The 22835-nt window shown below is 38.5% G+C and overlaps 1 long non-coding RNA gene across 1 annotated transcript in view; it reads left to right on the top strand.

The window, feature by feature from the left end:
- Window positions 1-22835, top strand: part of LOC307179028 — a 384625-nt gene that overhangs the window by 175771 nt on the left and 186019 nt on the right. Inside the window, exon 2 of the long non-coding RNA XR_013825319.1 lies at window positions 19785-20024. This is a non-coding gene — a long non-coding RNA (uncharacterized lncRNA). The remainder of the gene's footprint in view (window positions 1-19784; window positions 20025-22835) is intronic.

The raw sequence follows: 22835 nt of genomic DNA, 5'->3' as shown, positions 1-22835 counted from the left end.
TGGGTGTAAATAATACCACTGTGGTCAATTTCAAGCTCCAATGTGGCATCACTAAATGTATTGGAAAGAATTGCACAGTAGCATTTGGAACACAGATTTTCACTATATAAATAAAGGAGATGTAAATAACCTCAAGTGCATAGATATTATTAAAATGTAGTAAAAATAATTAGGAGGCAGTAAATTTTTGTATTTCCTTACCTTTGTTTTTTGTGGGTTTTTTTAACATCTTTATTGCAGTGTAATTGCTTTACAATGTTGTGTTAGTTTCTGCTTTATAACAAAGTGAATCAGCTGTACATATACATATATCCCCATATCTCCTCCCTCTTGCATCTCCCTCCCACCCTCCCTATCCCACCCCTCTAGGTGGTCACAAAGCACTGAGCTGATCTCCCTGTGCTATGCGGCTGCTTCCCACTAGCTATCTGTTTTACATTTGGTTGTGTATATATGTCCATGCGACTCTCTCACTTAGTCCCAGCTTATCCTTCCCTCTACCCGTGTCCTGAAGCCCATTCTCTACGTCTGCATCTTTATTCCTGTCCTGCCCCTAGGTTCATCAGAACCTTTTTTTTTTTTTTTAGATTCCATATATATGCATTAGCATACAGTATTTGTTTTTCTCTTTCTGACTTACTTCACTCTGTATGACAGACTGTAGGTCCATCCACCTCACTACAAATAACACTATTTCATTTCTTTTTATGGCTGAGTAATATTCCATTGTATATATGTGCCATATCTTTATCCATTCATCTGTTGATGGACACTTAGGTTGCTTCTATGTCCTGGCTATTGTAAACAGAGCTTCAGTGAACATTGTGGTACATGATTCTTTTTGAATTATGGTTTTCTCAGGGTATATGCCCAGTAGTGGGATTGCTGGGTCATACGGTAGTTCTGTTTTTAGTTTTTTAAGGAACCTCCATACTGTTCTCCAAAGTGGCTGTATCAATTTACATCACACCAACAGTGCAAGAAGGTTCCCTTTTCTCCACACCCTCTCCAGCATTTATTGTTTGTAGGTTTTCTGATGATGCCCATTCTAACTGGTGTGAGGTGATACCTCATTGTAGTTTTGATTTGCATTTCTCTAATAATTGGTGTTGTTGCACAGCTTTTCATGTGCTTCTTGGCCATCTGTATGTATTCTTTGGAGAAATGTCTATTTAGGTCTTCTGCCCATTTTTGGATTGGGTTGTTTGTTTTTTGATATTGAGCTGCATGAGCTGCTTGTATATTTTGGAGATTAATCCTTTGTCAGTTGCTTCATTTGCAAATATTTTCTCCCATTCTGAGGGTTGTCTTTTCATCTTGTTTATGGTTTCCTTTGCTGTGCAAAAGCTTTGAAGTTTCATTAGGTCCCATTTGTTTATTTTTGTTTTTATTTCCATTTCTCTAGGAGGTGGGTCAAAAAGGATCTTGCTGTGATTTATATTATAGAGTGTTCTGCCTATGTTTTCCTCTAAGAGTTTTATAGTGTCTGACCTTATATTTAGGTCTTGAATCCATTTTGAGTTTATTTTGTGTATGGTGTTAGGGAGTGTTCTAATTTCATTCTTTTACATGTAGCTGTCCAGTTTTCCCAGCACGACTTATTGAAGAGGCTGTCTTTTGTCCATTGTATATTCTTACCTCCTTTATCAAAGATAAGGTGACCATAGGTGCATGGGTTTATCTCTGGGCTTTCTATCCTGTTCCATTGATCCAGATTTCTGTTTTTGTGCCACTACCATAGTGTCTTGATTACTGTAGCTTTGTAGTATAGTCTGAAGTCAGGGAGGCTGATTCCTCCAGCTCTGTTTTTCTTTCTCAAAATTGCTTTGACTATTCGGGGTCTTTTGTGTTTCCATACAAATTGTGAAATTTTTTGTTCTAGTTCTGTGAAAAATGCCATTGGTAGTTTGATAGGGGTTGCATTGAATGTGTAGATTGCTTTGGGTAGTATAGTCATTTTCACAATCGTCTTCCAATCCAAGAACATGCTTACCTTTGTTTATAATACAATTGTGCATTTATATTATTTATTTTTAAATTAATGTTTATGTTTAACCACCGGTTCACAGAATTTCTAATTATATAACGGTTGGGTCTTGCAAGTCTATACAGGCACACCTCATTTTATCGCACTTCACATTATTGTGCTTTTCACAAATTGAAGTTTTGTGGCAACCCTGCATCAAGCAAGTTTATCAGCACAACAGTATTTGCTCACTTTCTGTCGCTGTGTCACATTTGGGTAATTTTTGCAATATTTCAAACATTTTCATTACTATTAAATTTTTTATGGTGATTTGAGATCAGTGATCTTTGGTGTTACTACTGTGACTTGCTGAAAGCTCAGGTGATGGTTAGCGTTTTTTATTTAACAATAAAATATTTTTAAATTAAGGTACGTACATTGTTTTTTTGACATAATGCTATTGCACAGTTAAAAGACTGCACTATAGTGTAAACATAATTTTATATGTGTGGGAAACTTGGAAAAAAAGTGACTCCCTTTATTGCAGTATTTGCTTTATTGTGGTAGTCTGGAACCTACCCTGTTATCAGTGAGGTCTGCCTGTACAAGTCAGCTACAACGTACCACTGGTACTTTAAGAGTGTTTAAAAAAATAATTAATAATAAATAAATAAATAAACAAACAAACTCAGTGTAGATTCAGAATACATCTCAATAAAGCACTCCCTATTACCAGTGGATCAAATTTTCAAATAAGATGAAAAAGTGTTTTTCATCCTTGTCTGTGGAGTTATCTTTGACTTATATAGTATTTAACTAAACTTTCTAACCTTATGAGGGAAGATTAAAACATGATAATGACAGAAATTTGGTAAATATCACATAGCTAGTCAGTGGGAGACTCTACTTTTGAACCCACTTTCCTTTATTTCAAGGGCTATGATTTTTAAATTTTTTTATTATGTTTTTTAATCCCACACTACCTCGAGACATAGGAACAAGGACATGAATATGTACTTAGAATCAGAGCCATTTTCTAAAACCCAGAATTAACTATGGCACAGTTAACAGTAAAAGCATGACATAATCAAATATGAAAAAAGCTATGACTTTTCTAAGGTCTCGTAGCCACAAGCACAATCGCAACTCTTCAGTGATTTTAAAATAAGGGTACTATAGGTTGACTCATTAATTTTCAGAAAACATACTACCCTATCTGGGGAATTAGCTGGACAATTAGAGGGGAGGGGAAAGCTAATGATGAATCTTTCTTTTCTCCCAAAGTTTAACATAATTTAAAAGAATAAACAGCTTTCCACTTCAGATCCTACTGCATTCCCTTCCTTGCAGCTAAGTAAGCAAAGTTTGTTCATCAACAGCTTTGCCAAATATTCTTTCTTCCAGTCCCCATGGAGTCGCAAGTTGTGTTCCCAGGAAAGCTAGCTCTAAGATGGAATTTAGTTTGCAGGAAGTTTATATTAAGGAAAACTTGAGATCAATACCTGCAGAAGGGAGGGAGAGCAGGAGTGGACATAGAGAGAGGTCAAAATGTGATGCCTTTGTAATAGCAGATGTGCCCAACTTCTCGGCAAGTTCAGAACTAGAATGACCCTTCAGAATTGTCCAAATTGAGGCAAGATGTTCAGATGTTCAGATTTATGTTCCCTCGTTGATCTGTTATGGTATGTGTGACTTTGATCATGGTGGCTTTCTGCAGCAGAGGTAATTGCTGAAAGGGCTGAGAGCTGAAAGTTGCCTGCTGACAGACACCAGCAGTGGGATTAACAGGTCCTTTAGTGAGGAGGGATCTGGGTGACATATCAGAGTGTCTACTATCTGTCATCATATTCCAGTCAGTCCTTACACTGGCTGTGACTGCCTTTCATGGCCAAACGTATTTTCTGTTTTTCCTCCAACAAAACCCTTTCTCTACCCTGCTGCTCTTCTTTTCACTGTCCCCTCAATTCTCCAGTCCTTTTTCTTCTCCCCAACTTTTCTTCATCTCATTTCCTGACCAAATACTAATCTCAAGACATGCAAGATTTGTCTGGCCCATTTTGATTTCTGAATCATCCCTGCAAAATCACATTCTGTAGTATCAAAGATAGTCTCAATTGCAAGTAATTATACTTTTTCCCCCCATGAAAAGGTATTTTATTAAGTGTATAGCAATAAAACCTAATTTTCATTTCCTTATGAAAATTTTTTATATGTATCAAATCAAAAAAGATAGAGTACTTTTAAGGCTATGTCATTGACTTTACCATTATGCAATATGGCCATTATAGTTCACACAATATTACCAATAAATAATTTCATATTGAGAACTAAGATAAATTTCACAGCTATTGTCAGGTAAGCCTAGATTATAAACCATTCTCAGGAAAGATAAGATGTTGTCCTATACCTCCTTTGTGTCATGAATAGCTCCTAGAACAATACTAGACTCACAGGAATAATTAAAACAATCTCTTTTTAAATTTATCAAGTTTCTATTAGGACTATAAAGTGACACACAACTGAGATTCTTTCTGTTCACAAGAATGGACTCCCAAGCAGAAGAATCTCTAAGGGTGATTTTCTGATTGTTTTCTTAACAGTAAGTGAAAATCAGGAAAAACCACCTGATAGGCCACCTTCTGACTACTTTAAAGAGAGTATTTCTCAGAGAGTGTCAAGATGCATTTCATGTATATGAGTGCAGAGTCTTTTGAAAAGAAATAGACTTGTACTCTGGTGAATCCTGCATCAGTGACAGCCTTTGCTCCTAATGCTAGCAAGGGACTAAATGTCACTTTCCCATGGGAAGTGTCCTTGGTGTATTTTCAATATGCAGCATATCCTGACCAAGATGGTTTTAGGAAGATAACAGTGCTCTGCAGTAAGCTGACTCTCCTGCCCTCTTATAACACAGAACACATTCTGACAAAAGATGAAGGAAAAAGAAAGAGCCTTAACAGTTTGTTCAGCTCCAGAGCTGAACGTATGTAATACCTCCATTATTTTCCTGGCAAACCTGGGATGTGGACAATTATGAAGTCATTCAGTGTGATGAAGATGCACCAAAAGTGGCAGCTCTTCTTAAAATGGAATATTAAGAAAATGTAAAATAACTCTAATCCTGATAGAAGCTGTACTACCATTTTAAAAAGTTCTCTTTGTCATATTTTAAAAACTAGAATTCTCTACACCATAAAATACTATAATATTTTCCAGTTTATGCTTCCTCTATATGGTTTATTTGCTTACTGTTTAATATTCTTCGTGAGGGTTGAAGTTGAGCAAATATACAAGCTGAGCTTTTGAATGTTCCAGCTCCTTGTTTTTTAAGGTATTTAAAAGTTGGTTTGTGCTTACAAAATTGTGGTAAGAATTGAAAGCCCTTTTCTTTGAGTTTTCTTGCCATGTCTTAAAAGTTTCAAATGTACCCTGGAGCTGCCACTGGAAATTGAATATTTCATGAGAAAGAACAAAACAAAGTGAAAAGATTAAAATTAAGATACTTCCCAAAGTCCAATGTTCCAATTTCAAATGCAGTTTAATATGATAAACATGCATCTGTATTGCAACACTTTTCTCCTCTCTATAAAATCTCAAATTGGTATCTTTGAGAAACCTTGGTTGAGAAGAATGCATTTTTATTTAAGTATATTATACCTAATATATTTTGCTCCTCATCTGCATTCAAAAGGAATTTTTCTGTTGTAGGATAAATTGTAATTCAGATGATAAACTTTTGGATTTCTTGTTTTTATAACACCTAAATTATGCATATTTTTGTCAATACAATCCATCACATAGTGATATGTAACAAATAATGTTTCAATATATAGCAAAAAATATGTGTTCTGTCCAATTTGATTATGCAAGGAACTTGTGCTCCTTAGTGGAACATTTTCCAGTATCAACTCAACAGTTTACTATTTAGTAGTGAATTTGAAAGGTTTTATAGAAATTAAAAAATAAATATTTGTGCATGCATGTATGTGTGTTTAACCCTAATTCAGTAGATGGCTGGTCAAGTTTAAAATGTAGAGGCTAAATTTGGAGAAAGTCATTATTATTAAAGTGGAGAAAACATTTATGTTCTCAACATAAACATAGGAAAAGTATATGAAGAAAAAGTAAACCTAATTTGATTATGTATTCTACCCTTTGAGGGAGAACAGCAAAGGCTTGTTAAAAGATAAATGTAGATTCCCTTTTTGTTGTTGTTGATTGTGTGTACGTCATATTAATGGTTTGAAAGATTTGAGTCACTGAACTAAATACATTTAAGTTTAGAACTCCATTTCTTTCCTAGCTAGGAGAAGTTAGAAAACAGAAATACGGAAAACCACATAAGATAGTTTGGAAATATTTAAGTTTTGATTTGTTTGAGGAAGGCAGAAGTAACCCAGAATTTTCCAGGCATTTGCATCAACTATTGTGAAACCCAGAGGTTCCTACGTTATATTTTCAGTGATTAATCTATTGAGGCTTTGCCATGTATTAATTACTATTGTTGGATACTGAATAATTTTGGTTACAAAAAGTAGACCCTTCTCTGCTTTAAGGGAAAAGTGTATTATCAAAGGATATTAAATAATTTTCAGAACTTCTGGAATTCCCTAAAAGTCAGCCTTGGAAGCTATAAAGTAAAAACAAAAACAAAAACAAAAAAACCCAATAAACCACAAGCAAGGAATTCTGGAAAGGAATGTAGTGATGAGGCTGAACTACAGCTTAACCACTCTTAGGTTGCTGCACTTTTGGTTATGTTGGCTGTACCAGTATACTATAGAAGAATGGAGCTCTTTTAATAGAAAAATCAAAGTTTGATTAGACATAGATTCCAAGTACAAGTCTTGTGTATTTTGGTATCAGACACATATATGTTTACTGGATTCCTGAGGTTAGCTATGTATGATTCTTTTCTCAAATATAAATAGAAATAAATCAGAAATAAGTATTATGAATTCCCAAAATATACTTTTTAAATAATAATTATCATAGTAATAGTGGAAGCTACCAGTTATTGACTACTTACTGTATACCATTTGTTCTTGGTTGATTTGTGGGTCAATAATTAGTATTAGGTAAAAGTACAAAGTGAGAAAGATGATTTGAGCTTAAGCATAATGTATCATGTTTAATGAAATACACATAAGCTTGTTTCAAACACATCTTGCTTTAGTGCCAAATATTGGCTTCAACATTTTTTAGCTGTGAACTAAGTAAATCTTATTGTGCTGAGCCTCAGTTTTCACAACTAATAAGGAAAACAATACCTGCCTTGTAGGAATTTTGTGATTGTATGGAATTTAATGTAAGTGCTCAAAAGAATGTAACACAATGTTAGAAATGTTTATCATTAGTTATCATTATTCCAGAAGAAGGTCCAATGATTATAGCAGAAGAAAATATCCAATATTATTAACCCAATAAAATGTAGACATGTTTCCCTGTCTGAATTTTGATGATGAAATTAATATGCATGTCTGTGTACTGATTTTTGATGTAATTTTCTACCCAGAACGGTAGGGAAAGTATAAAATAAATTAAAGGCCTATGCTGTGTAAACCTGTGCCAAGATAGATTGGTATGTAGTTAATATTTTAATAAGAAAGGCATGACTGGAAAAGCTGTAGGATTTAAATCACCTGGTGTTTTTTGAGTAAGAATGAGAATAAGCAAGATGGAAAGATTAATGTTAGTGTACAGATAGGTGAAGACTCTGAAGCTTAGGATATGTTAATTGACTTTACCAAAGTCATGCAACTAATACATGAAAGAACTTTGGCTAAAACTCCAGTCTATATAATTTAGCATCCAAACTCCTTACCTAACTGTGTGGGTCAAAGAATCTAAGGATATACTGTAAGGAATAAAGGTGGGGCCCCCAATTAGCAAGATACTAAATGCACATCAGAGTTATATATTAGCTTTGTCTTAGGTTGGAATACTTCAGAATCAGATTGTGGGACAAAGATGTAAATTTAAATAGTTTATTTGCAAGGTGTTCCCAGGAAGCATCCACAGGGAAATAGAGAAGTTAGGGAAATGAAGAAAACCAGTAAAGTGTGTGTTAACAGGCAGATTACCACTGTGGATAAATGGGGCTCAGTCCAGCTGGGGAAACTCTGCAAGATAGTATGAAACACACCTCAGAGTTCCACCACTCAAAGCCAGGTGTATCTGCTATAGCTTTGATGTAAGACTTGTTCTTCATTTGATAATAGTTGATAAATTTTTGATAAAAAATAAGACACATTTTTAGTTTTTTAACCAACTGCTGTACTGTTCTCCATAATGGCTGTACCAATTTACATGCCCACCAACAGTGTAGGAAGGTTCCCTTTTCTCCACACCCTCTCCAGCATTTATCGTTTGTAGATTTGTTGATGGTGGCCATTCTGGCCGGCGTGAGGTGATACCTCACTGTAGTTTTGATTTGCATTTCTTTAATAATTAATGATGTTGAGCACCTTTTCATGTGCTTTTTGACCATCTGTATGTCTTCCTTGGAGAAATGTCTATTTAGATCTTTGCCCATTTTTTGATTCGGTTATTATTATTTTGATATTGAGCTGCATGAGCTATTTGTACATTTTGGAGATTAATCCCTTGTCATTTGCTTTGTTTCCAAATATTTTCTCCCATTCTGAGGGTTGTCTTTTTGTTTTGTTTATGGTTTCCTTTGCTGTGCAAAAGCTACCATATGACCCAGCAATCCCACTCCTGGGCATATACCCAGAGAAGACCATAATTCAAAAAGATACATGCACCCCAATGTTCACTGCAGCACTATTTAAAATAGCCAGGACATGGAAGCAACATAAATGTTGGATAATGGATAAAGAAGATGTGGTACATATATACAATGGTACATATATAGTCAGCCATAATAAAGAACAAAATAATGCCGTTTGCAGCAACATGAATGGATCTAGAGATTGTCATACTGAGCGAAGTAAGACACAGAAAGACAAATACCATATCACTTATATGTGGAATCTAAAAAAAAGGGTACAAATGAACTTTTTATAAAACGGAAGTAGAGTCACCAATGTAGAAAACAAACTTATGGTTACCAGGGAATAAGGGTGGGGGAGAGATAAATTGGGAGATTGGGACTGATATATACACACTACTATATAAAAAGAAATAGATAACTAATAAGAACCTGCTGTATAGCAGAGGGAACTCTACTCAGTATTCTGTGATGGCCTATATGGGAAAAGAATCTTAAAAAAAAAAAAGTGGATATATGTATATGTATAACTGATTCACTTTGCTGTACACCTGAAGCTAATACTACGTTGTAAATCCACTATACTCCAATAAAAAACTTAAAAAACCTAAAGTTATTACAAAATAAAAAAATAAGATATTTCTAAAAATGTACTTTGAAAACTATTGACATAACTATGATCAGCATAGGCTGTTCATACACTAGACTCTTACTGTTAGTCAAATTAATGTTTGCCCATGTTATAATCAAAGGGGACCTAGAAACCAGTCTGTCCTGTGAGCCAGCTGATGTCCTGTTGTGCTGAGGTTGGTGCTGAGTTTGGTTCTGGCTTCTGGACTCAACCAACTATTGGCTCTGACTTTTTGCTCTATCCCATCCTAATACCTGCTGCAAAAAGTATTCTAGAGGACACTGGGCTAAACTGGGAAGGTGTGAACTGGCTAGATTAGGGAGGGAGATAGGTGGCAGACTCCTCAAATCCATGATATCCTAAAACAGGAATGTCCTCAAACTGGACTGTAAGCTCAAGGAAGGTGTTGGAGCAGTTGATGGCGTTGTGTGTGTGTGTTTGATATCTATAAGCACTTCCTTTGGTATCTTCCTACTGTGCTCCTTCTGTACCATATCTCTTCCTGTTTGCTCAGATATCATATTCCCCAAGGAGTAATAGGCAAAAAGCAGGTAATCAGCTAAAGGGTCCTTTCAGAATCTACAGTTGGACTGAGTTTGGGGGACTGACCTTCAGGAGTTGCAGGACCTGAGGGGGCTGGACCCAATTCACAAGCCACTTCAAGTCCACAGCTGAGATGGGCTTGACTCCTCCCAGGTTGCTTGGTATATGTTGCTGGTGACATGACCAAGGCCAAACAGGGCCAAACAGTACAGAACTGTTTCTGGGTCAATACCTGGGTCCATGGTCGGCAAGTCAAGTGGGTGGGAGCCTGCCTTCTCCAGTAGCTTCTCTAAGTGTCTCTCCTTCGTCTTGGGCTGCACCGAAGTTTCACAAACTCCTACTTGTATCCTAAAGCTCCCACAGTACACTTTTGTCTTTGCACTGATGCCAAATTATCATTGTTAAGGGGCGATATGAGCAGGTGAGCAGGGGACTTCTCTGGTCATCTTGCTGACGTCACTCCTCTCACATGAAATACCTGATTGTTCCTTTAATGGGACAAGTATACTCCCAGCCCAGGTCTTTAAATTTTCTCCCTTTCTCTTTCTTCTTCCTGAAACAGCCCTCCCCAGATATCTATAAGAAGCTTGTCCTCACTTCATTCAGGTCTCTGCCCAAATGTTATCAGAGAGAACTTCTAGATTAATCCATATAAAAGAGTACTCTGTCACTTTCTATGCCTTTACTCTGCTTTTTCTTCATATAATTTAATTCTTTAATATTGATGCACTGAATTTCTTCCTATACAAAATTTAAAATTTGTGAAAATGTGGAATGTGTGTCTTGTTTTCTGCCATATTCTGCACATTGAATGAATGGATTTTTTGTGTGTGTGAGGAGTAAACAGAATAATCATGTAAAAATATTACCATGGTGCCAGTTGCCCCATTCAAATTGTGCCTCTTATTTGTTTAAAGTAAGGGATAGTCTTATAGCTCTTGGGCAAAATCTTGCTCCTCACCTGTTTTTTATAAATTAAGTTACTGCACTACAAGCACAGCTGTTTGTTTATGTTGTGTCTATGGCTACTTTCCTGTTACAATGGTACAGTTGAATCACTGTGACAGAGACTATGTAGCCTGCAGAGACTAAGATATTTATCCATCTGCCTCTTTGTAATGAGATAATGATACTTATTATCTGCCCCTTTAGAGAAGATGTTGGCTTTTTATCCACCAAGGAGTGAAATGCAGGAGTGGACTGACTGAATGAAAAAAGTAAAAATGAACAAATGAATGAACGAATGCATGAATGAATAAGTGAATTAGTGACTCTCAGGCTTACATAGATAATGATAACAGCTATTAATGTGAATCCCTATTTGACTCTTTGGAATCGAGTTCAAAGTAAGCAGCCTTCTCAATTTTAACAAAATGTGAAGTTTTATCCCTTGCACATTTAAAAACGAGACGTTTATACTAGTTGAATTTTCAGGCCCAGGAGTTGAGAATTTGCCAAAGGTCACAGAGGAGGTCAGGTGCAGAGCTGAGGCAAGGTCCAAAGTGTCTCCATATGTAGCCCATGTCTTTCTCAAATATATATCTGGGTGTCACTGACAAAAAATAAGCCATTTCAGCACTTATTCTAAAAGTCAGTTAAAACTTGCATTATTGTCAAAATGTTGTTGGCAATACTCTTCAATTAGTAAAAATGGATATTTAATTTATTTATTTTTTTACAAATTTATTCATTTATTTATGGCTGTGTTGGGTCTTTGTTGCTGTGCGCAGGCTTTCTCTAGTTGCGGCGAGTGGGGGCTACTCTTCCTTGCGGTGTGTGTGATTCTCATTGCGGTGGCTTCTCATTGCGGAACATGGGCTCTAGGCACGTGGGCTTCAGTAGTTGTGGTACACAGGCTCAGTAATTATGGCTCGTGGGCCCTAGAGCACAGGTTCAGTAGTTGTGGCACACAGGGTTAGTTGCTCTGCGGCATGTGGGATCTTCCCAGACCAGGGCTGGAACCCATGTCCCCTGCATTGGCAGGCTGATTCTTAAACACTGCACCACCACAGAAGTTCTAAAACTGGATATTCTAAACAGAAGCTTAATTTTTAAATGTTTTATTTGATGAGGTAAATGTGCTTTCATGACTAAGCTCTAGTAAATGAGAGTGGTGTTTTTGTTTCTTCTTGATAAATTGTACACACTGGAAAGCATTCCCTATTCCTCCCTTTGAGTAGACTGATGTTTGGGCAATTTTCGTTACTTCTAGGCAAAAGAATACAGATTTTTCTCTGTCTACCCAAGTGAGAAAATATCAATGTTACTGTATGGAAGAAACAAGTTTTTATTTAAAAAGGAGCATTGTGAGAGGAGTCAGGAAGCTGGATTCTATTCCTGGCTTTTCTGTAGTGATCTTAAACAACTGTCAGATATACTTTTTTTAATAATTACCATATTTGTTTTTATTTTCAGTCAACATACAGTATAATCCCTGGTACACAGTTGATATTCATAAACACTTGTTGAGAGAATATATAGAAAACATAGAGTTTATGGTTAAAAAAAGAGAAAGGGGAAATTTTATGTACGAGATAGAAACTTGTATAATTAAGAGGAGGTTAATAAGCCTTACAAAACAGGTCAAATGTGTTTTGTTGTTACTGTGTTTTGTTATGTTTTGAGGTTTTAAAGGCATTTATGTGGAGCTACAGCTGTCAACATTTGCTTACTGGGAAAAGGATCAGGGCACATCCATGGGAACATACGGAAAATTCTCCGTTATTTAAACCATGGTAAAGAAGAGACTAAATATTACACCTAACCACCAGTCTAAAAATTACTCAAGTTACTGTGCATCTAAAACACTACTATTACATCCTCTGAAGTGGTGAATGAAGTCAGAGTACTTCTGTTGAGTGAAAGGAAGGAGGGTTTTGTTGGTCAGAATTCTTACGGTTGCTAGTGAGAGAAACCCAACTCAGAATAGAATAAGTGGAAAGATGGGGTGAGTTGAAGTTTACTGCCTTACGGAACTGAAAAATATAGATTTGTTCTTGTCTTCAGAACTGGATGAGCCCAGGTGCTCAAATAATCTGTCCGGCAAGCTCTGTTCCTTCCTAACTTAGACCTACTTTACTTTGGGTTGACTTTATGCTTAGGGAGTTCTCTCTATGTGGTAGTTCCAGGCTCATTTAATCAAGAAAAACACGTGACACTGTCTTGTCCAGTCATTTTTTCAGACGTGAGTGTCTGCCTAAGGCAGGAGTAGAGCAGATGCACCTGTTTTCTCTGGGAATGAAAAAGCAGCTTCCTCCTGGAAAACTAACTCTCTTAGTTAATGTGATGATTCCTCTGGATATGTGGAACAAATATTCCAACAATTTTGATGAAATTTTCAGGACTTGCAATTTCTGATCTGGTATGTAAGAAGCTTAGAAGCATAGACTAGAATGCCTCTCACTAGAGCCAGTAGCTCAAGTCTTTCTCACAGAGCTACAGCCATATGATTTGAATGAAAAAAAAAAAAAAGACGTTGGAGAGTAAATGAGGTTTCTTTCCATTGGAGATAAAAAGTGTGTCTGTTTCCCCAATCTGCATTCACACACTTTCTTGATGCCTTCTTCATTTTATTGTAGTGTTCTTTAACTCTTTTTCAAAGCTGGATATCAAAATTCTTTTATCTTTTTATTTTATTGTTTTTGAAAACCAAGATTTTTTAACATGTCTTGTATTAAATTGAACAATCTGAGTAAAATTCAACATGCATGAAAAAATTATCCTAAGTCTGAGGATGGAGAATTCAAAATAATGACTGAGGCTTTTTTCACTTTAATTAACTATCAGTGTGTTGAGGACCATTTTTCAACTATTGCTTCTTTAGTCATTGTTCTTAAAAGTAGTATTATCTTTAATTAAGGTGATTGACCTGAATTAATATTTTTATACACTTCACTAACATCACTCAGGAATAAGTAGCATAAATGTGGTATGATTTCTGTCTCAACCTCTTTTCCTTTTCTTCTGTTTTAAAATTGCTTTAATTTTCTGTTTACATGCTGCATTAGTAGATATGGGTTAATTCTGTTGTTTTTTTCCTTGTCAATCACGCTGTATCCCAGATTGATGATGTTAATTCCACAGGATAAAAGAAAGCACTGGACTGCAATTTGGGTTTTACAAAACGCACACACACACACACACATACACACACACACACATTCCACATGTGATGGAAGTAGGCCTGGGAATCTGGCAGGCTGTGTTATTGTTCTTGACATGTTTAGCATATTTTCAGATATTATGCATAATGCCATAATAAGGTGATCACATTTTCAGGTAACCAGGAAATGAGAGAAGTAACTAAGTTGAATAATAGAAATAAGATTCAAATGCTTCATTATAATCTGGAATGATGTGCCATATCCCTGTGAATTTCATTTACATTTTAACTATTTAAGGCAGTGACAGTAAGCCCAGAAAAACAAAGCAAATATAGAGGATGGGGGAGATATCATTTAAGAGGTGACCCTGTGAAGAAGAGTTGAATGTACTTCAGTGATTTGATGTGGCTACCAGGGAAGCTGAGTATGTCTCAGGCCACTGTTTTTAAATATTTTGGCTCTGATTGGGATGGAAAAATGCCTGACACCGTGTTTAGCTCCAAGAATCATTCCTTAAATAATAATCTGATAGAGTGGAACACCGGCAAAGGAAGGGCGTTAATTAGTGAAGGAACTCAAAAATAACTTTCTTGGGTTTTTAAAAATTTGTTTAGAGAGAGGGCTCAGCAATAAGACTGCCTGAGGTCAATTCCCAGGTCAATCCCTTGGGGACTTTAGTTTAGTGATTGGGTCAGAATATATAAGAATCTTGGTGCTTCAGATAACCCACATACTCAGTTTTCCTCATCTGTGAAATGGGGAAGTTACGTTCCCCAGAGAGTGTTTGTTGGATGAAACATGAAAATGCATCACACATACCTAACAAGTTTGATATGGTCAGTGAAGGTTAGCGCCTATTGTGTTTTTTTTTAAATAAATTTATTTATTTTATTTTCTATTTATTTACTTTTGGCTGCAGAGTCTTCGTTGCTGCGTGTGGGCTTTCTCTAGTTGCAGCGAGCGGGGGCTACTCTTCGTTGTGGTGCACGAGCTTCTCATTGTGGTGGCTTCTCGTTGCGGATCGTGGGCTCTAGGCATGGGGGCTTCAGCAGTTGTAGCACACGGGCTTAGTTGCTCCGTGGCATGTGGGATATTCCCAGACCAGAGATCGAACCTGTGTCCCCTGCATTGGCAGGCGGACTCTTAACCATTGCGCCACCAGGGAAGTCCCCCTATTGTGTTTTTTCTTTTCATTATAATAATTATTGAAGAAAGTTAGGGAAAATGCTTCTCAAAAATATAAACAGCCTCAGAAAGTTATGTGCCCCTCAAAAAATCATTTCAGCCCTTGAAATTGCCCACAGCAGCTAATAGCAGCTACACCAGTCTCACCCTTTAACCCAATATGCTGTACTCATGTAATTTTTTATGTATACTTTGACATGAAAAATGTTGGGAAGCATTTTGAAGATAAGAAAAAAATGGTAAAACTAAGTTATTTTGAAATAACACTGTAGCATTCGTGTAAGGAATGATTTGGTTGGGGATGGTTAAGAGGAACATGGGTTAGGGATGGTGAGTTCTTAGTATAACTTCATGTCAATATTATTGTAATATTCAAAGTAGTGGTAAAGGTGGTAGATATGGCAGGTTTGAAATTCCATTGGTGGTGTTTGTATTATTCCACTACAGCTTTTACAAGCGGACTTCAGTTCATCCGAAACAGGGGAAAAAATCATATAATCCAGGATTAGGTATTTCAGCAACTTCTTAACTCTCAACAAGTTATTTAAGGCACATTCAAATGTAGAAAATACCTGTAATAGAATCGGCTTGTCAGCTTCAACTGAGTTTACTTATTCACTCTTTTTTTTTTTCCAGAATATGCGATCTTGTGGTCACTGCATGTAGCATACCAGCCATATGTATTTAAGCAAGTGAATGAGAAGGGGGAACTTAAAATGTCCCACTGCTAAGTACTAGGTGCTTTAGATGTGTGATCTGATTCAATAATCACAACAGCTGAGGAATCAGACCTCTACTGTAGTGTGTTACTTACTCAAGGATCTCCAGTGAGTAGAATAAGGATTCAAATTCAGGGCTGTCTGTCTGATTCCAAACTCCATGGTCTTTCCTTTAATCATGCTTCAACCTATGTTCAGTAAAACTTTACAGTTTTAGACTTTGTCACCCACTGTGCAATAACAATTTTCCTGTGGGAAACACATTTATACCGTAAAGAACAAAGAGGCATGTGCTTCCGTGTGCCTGTGAATGTGAGTGTGTGTGTGGTTACGTGTGTGAATTTCATGTTTTCAGTGTGGAGTGGATCTGATAGAACGTTGGGCTCAATGAAATTCTTGAAATTATATCACCAAAGCATCCACCTCTCACAAGGGCAGCATCAGAGAAATACCTACAGAGGATAGCAATTAGCACTTTCTAAAATAGTCGAATTAGTAAAAAAAGAAAAAACTATTTCACTAGCGACCAAAATAGGCTTTTCATTTTAACCCCTTATTAATAGTCCTATTTTATAAACACAGCCCTTCAGGATCGTTTCAAACCGAGGTGGAAATCAAAAAATCAAAATATTCATGATTCTTTGAAACAGCTTCAGATGTTTAACCTTTCTAAAAGTTACTTCTAACATTCATCACCCAGCAACTGCAGCTGAGTGATAAGGAAACAAGGCAGAGACTGGAGAAAAGGAGATTATCAAGTATGAACAGTTAATTTGAGTACTTCTCTCACATAGAGTAGGCAACATATGTTGAGTTTACTGTCTTATACCTAAATGCCAAAAGAATATTTTTGAAAGGAGGAGTACAGCCATCTCAAATTATTTTTTTCCTATAAATATATTGATTTTTTAAAAAAATATTTATTTAAAATTGAGTCTAAACTGGAACACCTTAGACCCCATGCTCTGGTTTCTTTTTTTTTTCTTTTTTTTTTAATGGAATTCAAGGTTACTGTCTCCTTTCTCTTTAATATTATGGTCAGTCCCTCACCACACTCTGCTGGCTGCATAACGGTCTCCATGCTGCTCTCCTCCACAACCTCAGACGTGAGGTCCACCTCTGACCACATGCAGTTCAGCAGACTCTGAAGAGCCAGGTCTTCCTGGGTCTACGTTTTCATGACCTGAGACTTCAGTTTGTGTAGTAGGTGCTTTGAGCTTTTTCAGGAAAGAGTCAGTCTTCTTGGTTCTCTTACTTGGAGAACCTAGGACTAGTCTGTGCAGTCGGGTACGCTTTGAAGGTCTAATCCTTTGGGAGATCTTACTTGAAGACGTTGAACTAGACCTCTCAAAATTTTGAGATAACCTAGACTAGTGTTGCAGTAGAACTAAGGCTGGAGTTTTGTCAGGGGGGAACTGTATCCTCTGTCTACTGGGCTGTTCTGGCCTTTTCCCTTTTTCTCACCCCTAATGGCTCCATAGAAAGCTAAGGACCAGGAGAAGGATGATGTTGGGGTCAACTTATCCTTCCCACTTCCATGGTTATGGGAATGCCTTTTGGAAGTTGTGACTTTTTCCTCTATTTTTCTTTGGGATTCAGTATTACGTTGGAAGACCATCTGGCTTTCATCCTGTTCACTCACATAAACTGTACTCTGCAAGGTGGAGTTGAGGTATCCCATCATAGAACCTTTAGCTGTTTCTACAATAGGCTTGCCCATCTCTTGCAAGTTGCTTACTGGTGAGAGACTGGAAGTTTCTGTTGACATGCTTGAAGTATCCTCTGAGGGCAAGAATGTGTTTGTAGCACTTGCAACATACATGATAAGACTCTACGGTTGTGTTGGAAGCACCTTGCCTGGCCACATTGGTTCTGCTTCCTCCTGGACCATGAAGGCTGATCCTGCCAGCACTCTGTTTATTTGTTCTGAGTCTGCATGTTGAGTTTCTTCCCCCACCAGCATTACCAAAAGAGGTGGATTTGGATTGATTTGAGAGGCAAGTGAAACCAAAAAGGTCTGGTCCTCTTGCCTCTATAGCTGAAAAACTCAAAAGCTTATAATTAGAAGAACCTTTAAGATTATCAAGTGCAGTCTCCTGTTTATGCAGAAATTCCCTCTATAAAATCTGCACATAACAGTCTTGGGAGACAGATTATGGATCAAAGGAAGGACTTTCTAATAGTTAAAAATGTCCCAGACTGCCTGAATTTGAGTAGTAAGTATTCAAAAATACTTTGGACGGTCAGGATGCTCTCTAGGGCATAACAACATTGGGCATGAGATTAGAGGAACTGACATCTGAGGAATCTCTGGAATTCAGCCTTGAGGAACACTTTGGAGAAGTACAAGTAGCCTCTCTGATGTGTCAGGTCCTCCAAATGGTGGTTTACATGGTCCTGAACACTTCTAAATGCAAACCATTTTGTAGAAAACCAAAGGCTTTGCAAGACTAGCTTTTAGCTGCTCTCCCAAAGCTCCTTGGTTTTGTCTTCTAGAACTTCTGCAAAGACTTACCACTGAGCTCTTGGCCTCTGTCTCAAACACAGGCTTGTCTGTTATGTTGTGTCTGCAGCTGGCATGGCCTGGGTGTTGCTGTAACTCTCCACTGATAGTATCAGAGGTGAATGAGGGGACTTTTCCATTAAACAGAAAGATCTTTTGTGTCTGAAGTGGGGCACAGCTGAAAGGCAAAAAAAGAACAGTTAGTGGCAAACTTCAGCCAGAGCTGCTGCTTTCCAATATCAAGGACACATATTTTACAAACTTTAATGTATCAACCTGATTAGCTTTAAGGTCTTATTAAGCTTGTGGCCTCTTGCCTGGATGTCACATCCACGTCTGGCATATCCTTCATAGCTTGTGGCTAATCTAGCCAGCATCATGGCAGTAGGTTGTGCAAGGCTATGGCTGGACAAGGTAAGACTCGATGCCCACTGTCATCATTAGGACATGGCTATGCACATCGATCACATCTCTTTTGCTGATCTTGGTTACATTTGTTCTCAAATATCGGTGTGTTCTTGAATACAGTATATTATCTTGTACAGTTGTTGCTGTAGTTTCCCTGTGGGGGTATTAAGCATGTGCACTGCAGGGCTGCATCAGGGCTTGTAATATGGTAATAGGGATTTGCTGCTCAGGGCTATCTTTATGAGGACAGTTCCTCATGGCTCCTCTACACTTCCCTTAGCACACCTCGCAGATGGGGGAGTAGCATCCTCTGCTGTGGCTCTCAGCTTAAGAGCCCTGGAAGGGAGGAAGGCTCCTGAGTGACTGAGGATGATTTGACACCTTTCTGACTTGGACCCAGACCATGCTGCCTAGGGCTTGAAGACATGGGCACGCTCAGGAGAGGCTTCTGCGAGTCTGACGCCCCTAGTCATCATGTCTGCTTTAGATGCCTCCAAGGGAGCTGCTGCTCTTCTTCCTCAGGAGCCTCCAACTGGGCTTAGGCCAGCCCACGGGGACCCTTTTATCCAATCCTGCTCATTGTGACCTGTAATCACCACACATCTCTTCGTCTCTGCTCCCCAGCAGCAGCCCCTTCAGGACAGTGCCTCTGCCTCTGTGTGGCCAACTGGGAGAACCCACCTGGGGTGTGGGTAGGGGGGTAGGCTGAGTGTCTAAATCGGTCTTTATGAGGTACAGAAATGGGCTAGACAGCAGAGATACTAGCCAAACAGATAATTGAAGGTAAACTTACCCCACATTTTCCTTTTGACATGAAAATGAAAGGCAGTAGGGAGTCAGGTCCTAATATTAATTAATGACAGAAGATTGGCCTCTACTCTCTATGTTATCTAGTTTTATGTATTCTGTTAAAATCATAATAGTATAATTTTTATGTCCAACAGCAATGATTGTGTGTGCAGCAGTGGATGAAAGAAACTTATTTCTTTGCAGGTAGTCTCTGAAATTTGAAGAAAGCAAGCAGAAATCTCTGTGGAATATTTACTAAAACTAAGTCAGATGGGGCAGAATTTACTGTGGAATTGGAGACACTGAGCACATCAGATGGGTAGAAGTACAGTATCCGAGTGACTTACAGCTTATCAGCTATGTCAAGTACCATGAAGTTATCCTCACATAGCAGTGGGCTTCTCATTTCACCTTATTTGGAGAGTGCAGAAATATCTACCAAGGGTGAGTGCATTCCTTTTGGTTATTTTGACTGCTGTTCTTCAAGATGTTTATATTATTTTTCCTCCACGTGAAATATGTATGTTATACCTTAAATGACTTTAAATGACTTAAGGACCTTAATATTGTGTGTGTGTATATGTATGTATATATATGTGTGTGTGTATGTATATACACATATAAAACACTGTCCATAAAGTTTGATGTTAACAAACTCAATTAAATATAGCTACTCTACTTCACAGTTGAACACTATGTGCTAAAATATAAAAATGATACCTTCTTTCATTCTATGCTACTGTTTACACTTTTCCTCAACTGCATCCATCAAGTGAATGATTTTGAGCAAATGATTGTCAGTCCAAAGAACCACAGGTTAAAGAAGACAAACGGTATATCTGGTGCCCTTCCTCCCACCTTGGTCAACACAATAGCATTGCCTAGTTATCAGAGCAAGGTTCTGAGACAGCCTGTACTCAAACCCCAATTCTGTCCCTCCTAACTATGGGATATTAGGTAAGTTTCTTAAACTTTCAGAGCTATATTTTCTTACCTGTAACATTGGCATAATGGCATCTGCTTTGTGGGTGTAAAGTGAGAATTTAATAAGCTACTGCAGAGGAAGCTTTTAGTTTAGGGATTGATGTTTAATATGCTCTTACTAATGAGTTTCAAGTATACCTTAAAAAATAAAAATTTCTAATTGAACAGCTATTTCAGTCTATTTAGGACATTAGATATCCTCATTACTTGCCCTGTGTAGACATAGGTAACACACAGAGGTATTGCCAACAAACTCCATTCTATTGTGGAACAGAGATCCTGGGAAATACGTAGCCCCTTTCTACGTTTTGCCCTGACCTATGTGGCAGGCGATCTGTTGCTTCACTCTCAGAATTTCTGCCCACTTTTGGCTGAGGAGAGGATAGAACATAGCAGGCATTTTTATAAAAGCCCAAGTGATAAGTATTGGAAGGAGGAAAAACAGTCGGTGAACTGGACACCGAAGAATCAAAGCAGAGAGCAAATTTCTAACTGAGCTTTCAGTTACATTCACAGGAGGGAGTCAAGAATTAGAGACAAGAGAATGAGACTGAACTCTTAATGAGCTCTTAGGAACTTGGCAGCTTTGCCATGCTGTGTTTCTCTTAGCACATCAGTATTTATTGAATACCTACTTTGTATTAGGTCAGTTGTTGCAAAATGGGAATAGAAAAGTAAAACTAAAAAGTATAAAATTGTTTCAAGATAGTCATAGGGGTTGGGTAGGGATAGATAAATTACTAGTTCACAATAGGTGGATGACAAAGTTATCTGAGAGTGATTTACACTAATTTATACAGAAGTACAGAAAACAGACATCCTGGAAAGCCACTCAGGATAGGAGAAAATTTAATTGTAAGTTGAAGATAGCAGAGGAGTAACTCAGGCAAAGATGGGACATGATGGTCATTTCAGACCAAGGGAACAGCTTGTGCAAAGGCCAAAGGCAAGATTGACAATGCAGAGACTATTCAGTAGTTCATGTGAGATTAGCATAGAGTAAGTAATAAAACTTGTAAAAAGTAAGACTGGAGAAGAAAACAGGATGGACACCACTGAGGACCCTGAAGTTCTTGTTAAGGAGTTTGAATTTATGCTGGGTACAGTGAGCTATTAAAAGGAGATGAGTAACTCCATCTGAGTGTGCTTTAGAAAATGAACTCTAGAAGGGAGGACCTTCAAGATGGCAGAAGAGTAAGATGTGGAGATCACCTTCCTCCCCACAGATACATCAGAAATACATCTACACATGGAACAACTCCTACAGAACACCTATTGAATGCTGGCAGAAGACCTCAGACTTCCCAAAAGGCAAGAAACTCCCCACATACCTGGGTAGGGCAAAAGGAAAAAAGAAAAAAACAGAGACAAAAGAATAGGGATGGAGCCTGAACCTCTGGGAGGGAGCTGTGAAGGAGGAAAGGTTTCCACACACTAGAAGCCCCTTCACTGACAGAGATGGAGGGTAGGTGGGGGGGAAGCTTCAGAGTCACTGAGGAGAGAATAGCAATAGGGGTGCAGAGGCCAAAGCGGAGAAATTCCCTCACAGAGGATTGGTGCTGACCAGCACTCACCAGCCTGAGAGGGTTGTCTGCTCACCCGCTGGGGCGGCGGGGACTGGGAGCTGAGGCTGGGGCTTCGGAGGTTAGATCCCAAGGAGAGGACTGGGGTTGGCTGCGTGAACACAGCCTGAAGGAGGCTAGTGTACCGCAGCTAGCTGGGAGGGAGTCTGGGAAAAAGTCTGGAACTGCCTAAGAGGCAAGAGACCACTGTTTCGGGATGCACGAGGAGAGGGGATTCAGAGCACCACCTAAACGAGCTCCAGAGACTGGCGCAAGCCACGGCTATCAGTGTGGACACCAGAGACGGGCATGAAATGCTAAGGCTGCTGCTGCCACCACCAAGAAGCCTGTGTGCAAGCACAGGTCACTATCCATACTTCCCGTCCTGGGTGCCTGTGCAGCCCGCCACTGCCAGGGTCCCATGATCCAGGGACAACTTCCCCGGGAGAACACACAGCGCACCTCAGGCTGTTGCAATGTCATGCCGACCTCTGCCGCCACAGGCTTGCCCTGCATTCAGTACCCCTCCCTCCCCCTGGCCTGAGTGAGCCAGAGCCCCCTAATCAGCCGCTCCTTTAACCCCCTCCTGTCTGGGTGAAGAACAGAAGCCAGAGGGTGACCTACATGCAGAGGCGGGGCCAAATCCAAAGCTGAACCCCGGGAGCTGTGTGAACAAAGAAGAGAAAGGGAAATCTCTCCCAGAAGCCTC

Source organism: Stenella coeruleoalba, assembly GCF_951394435.1.
Source record: "Stenella coeruleoalba genome assembly, chromosome: 20".
Lineage (NCBI taxonomy): Eukaryota > Metazoa > Chordata > Mammalia > Artiodactyla > Delphinidae > Stenella > Stenella coeruleoalba.
The sequence above is the reverse complement of the archived record's forward strand: the minus strand, read 5'-3'. Positions and strand labels throughout refer to the sequence as shown.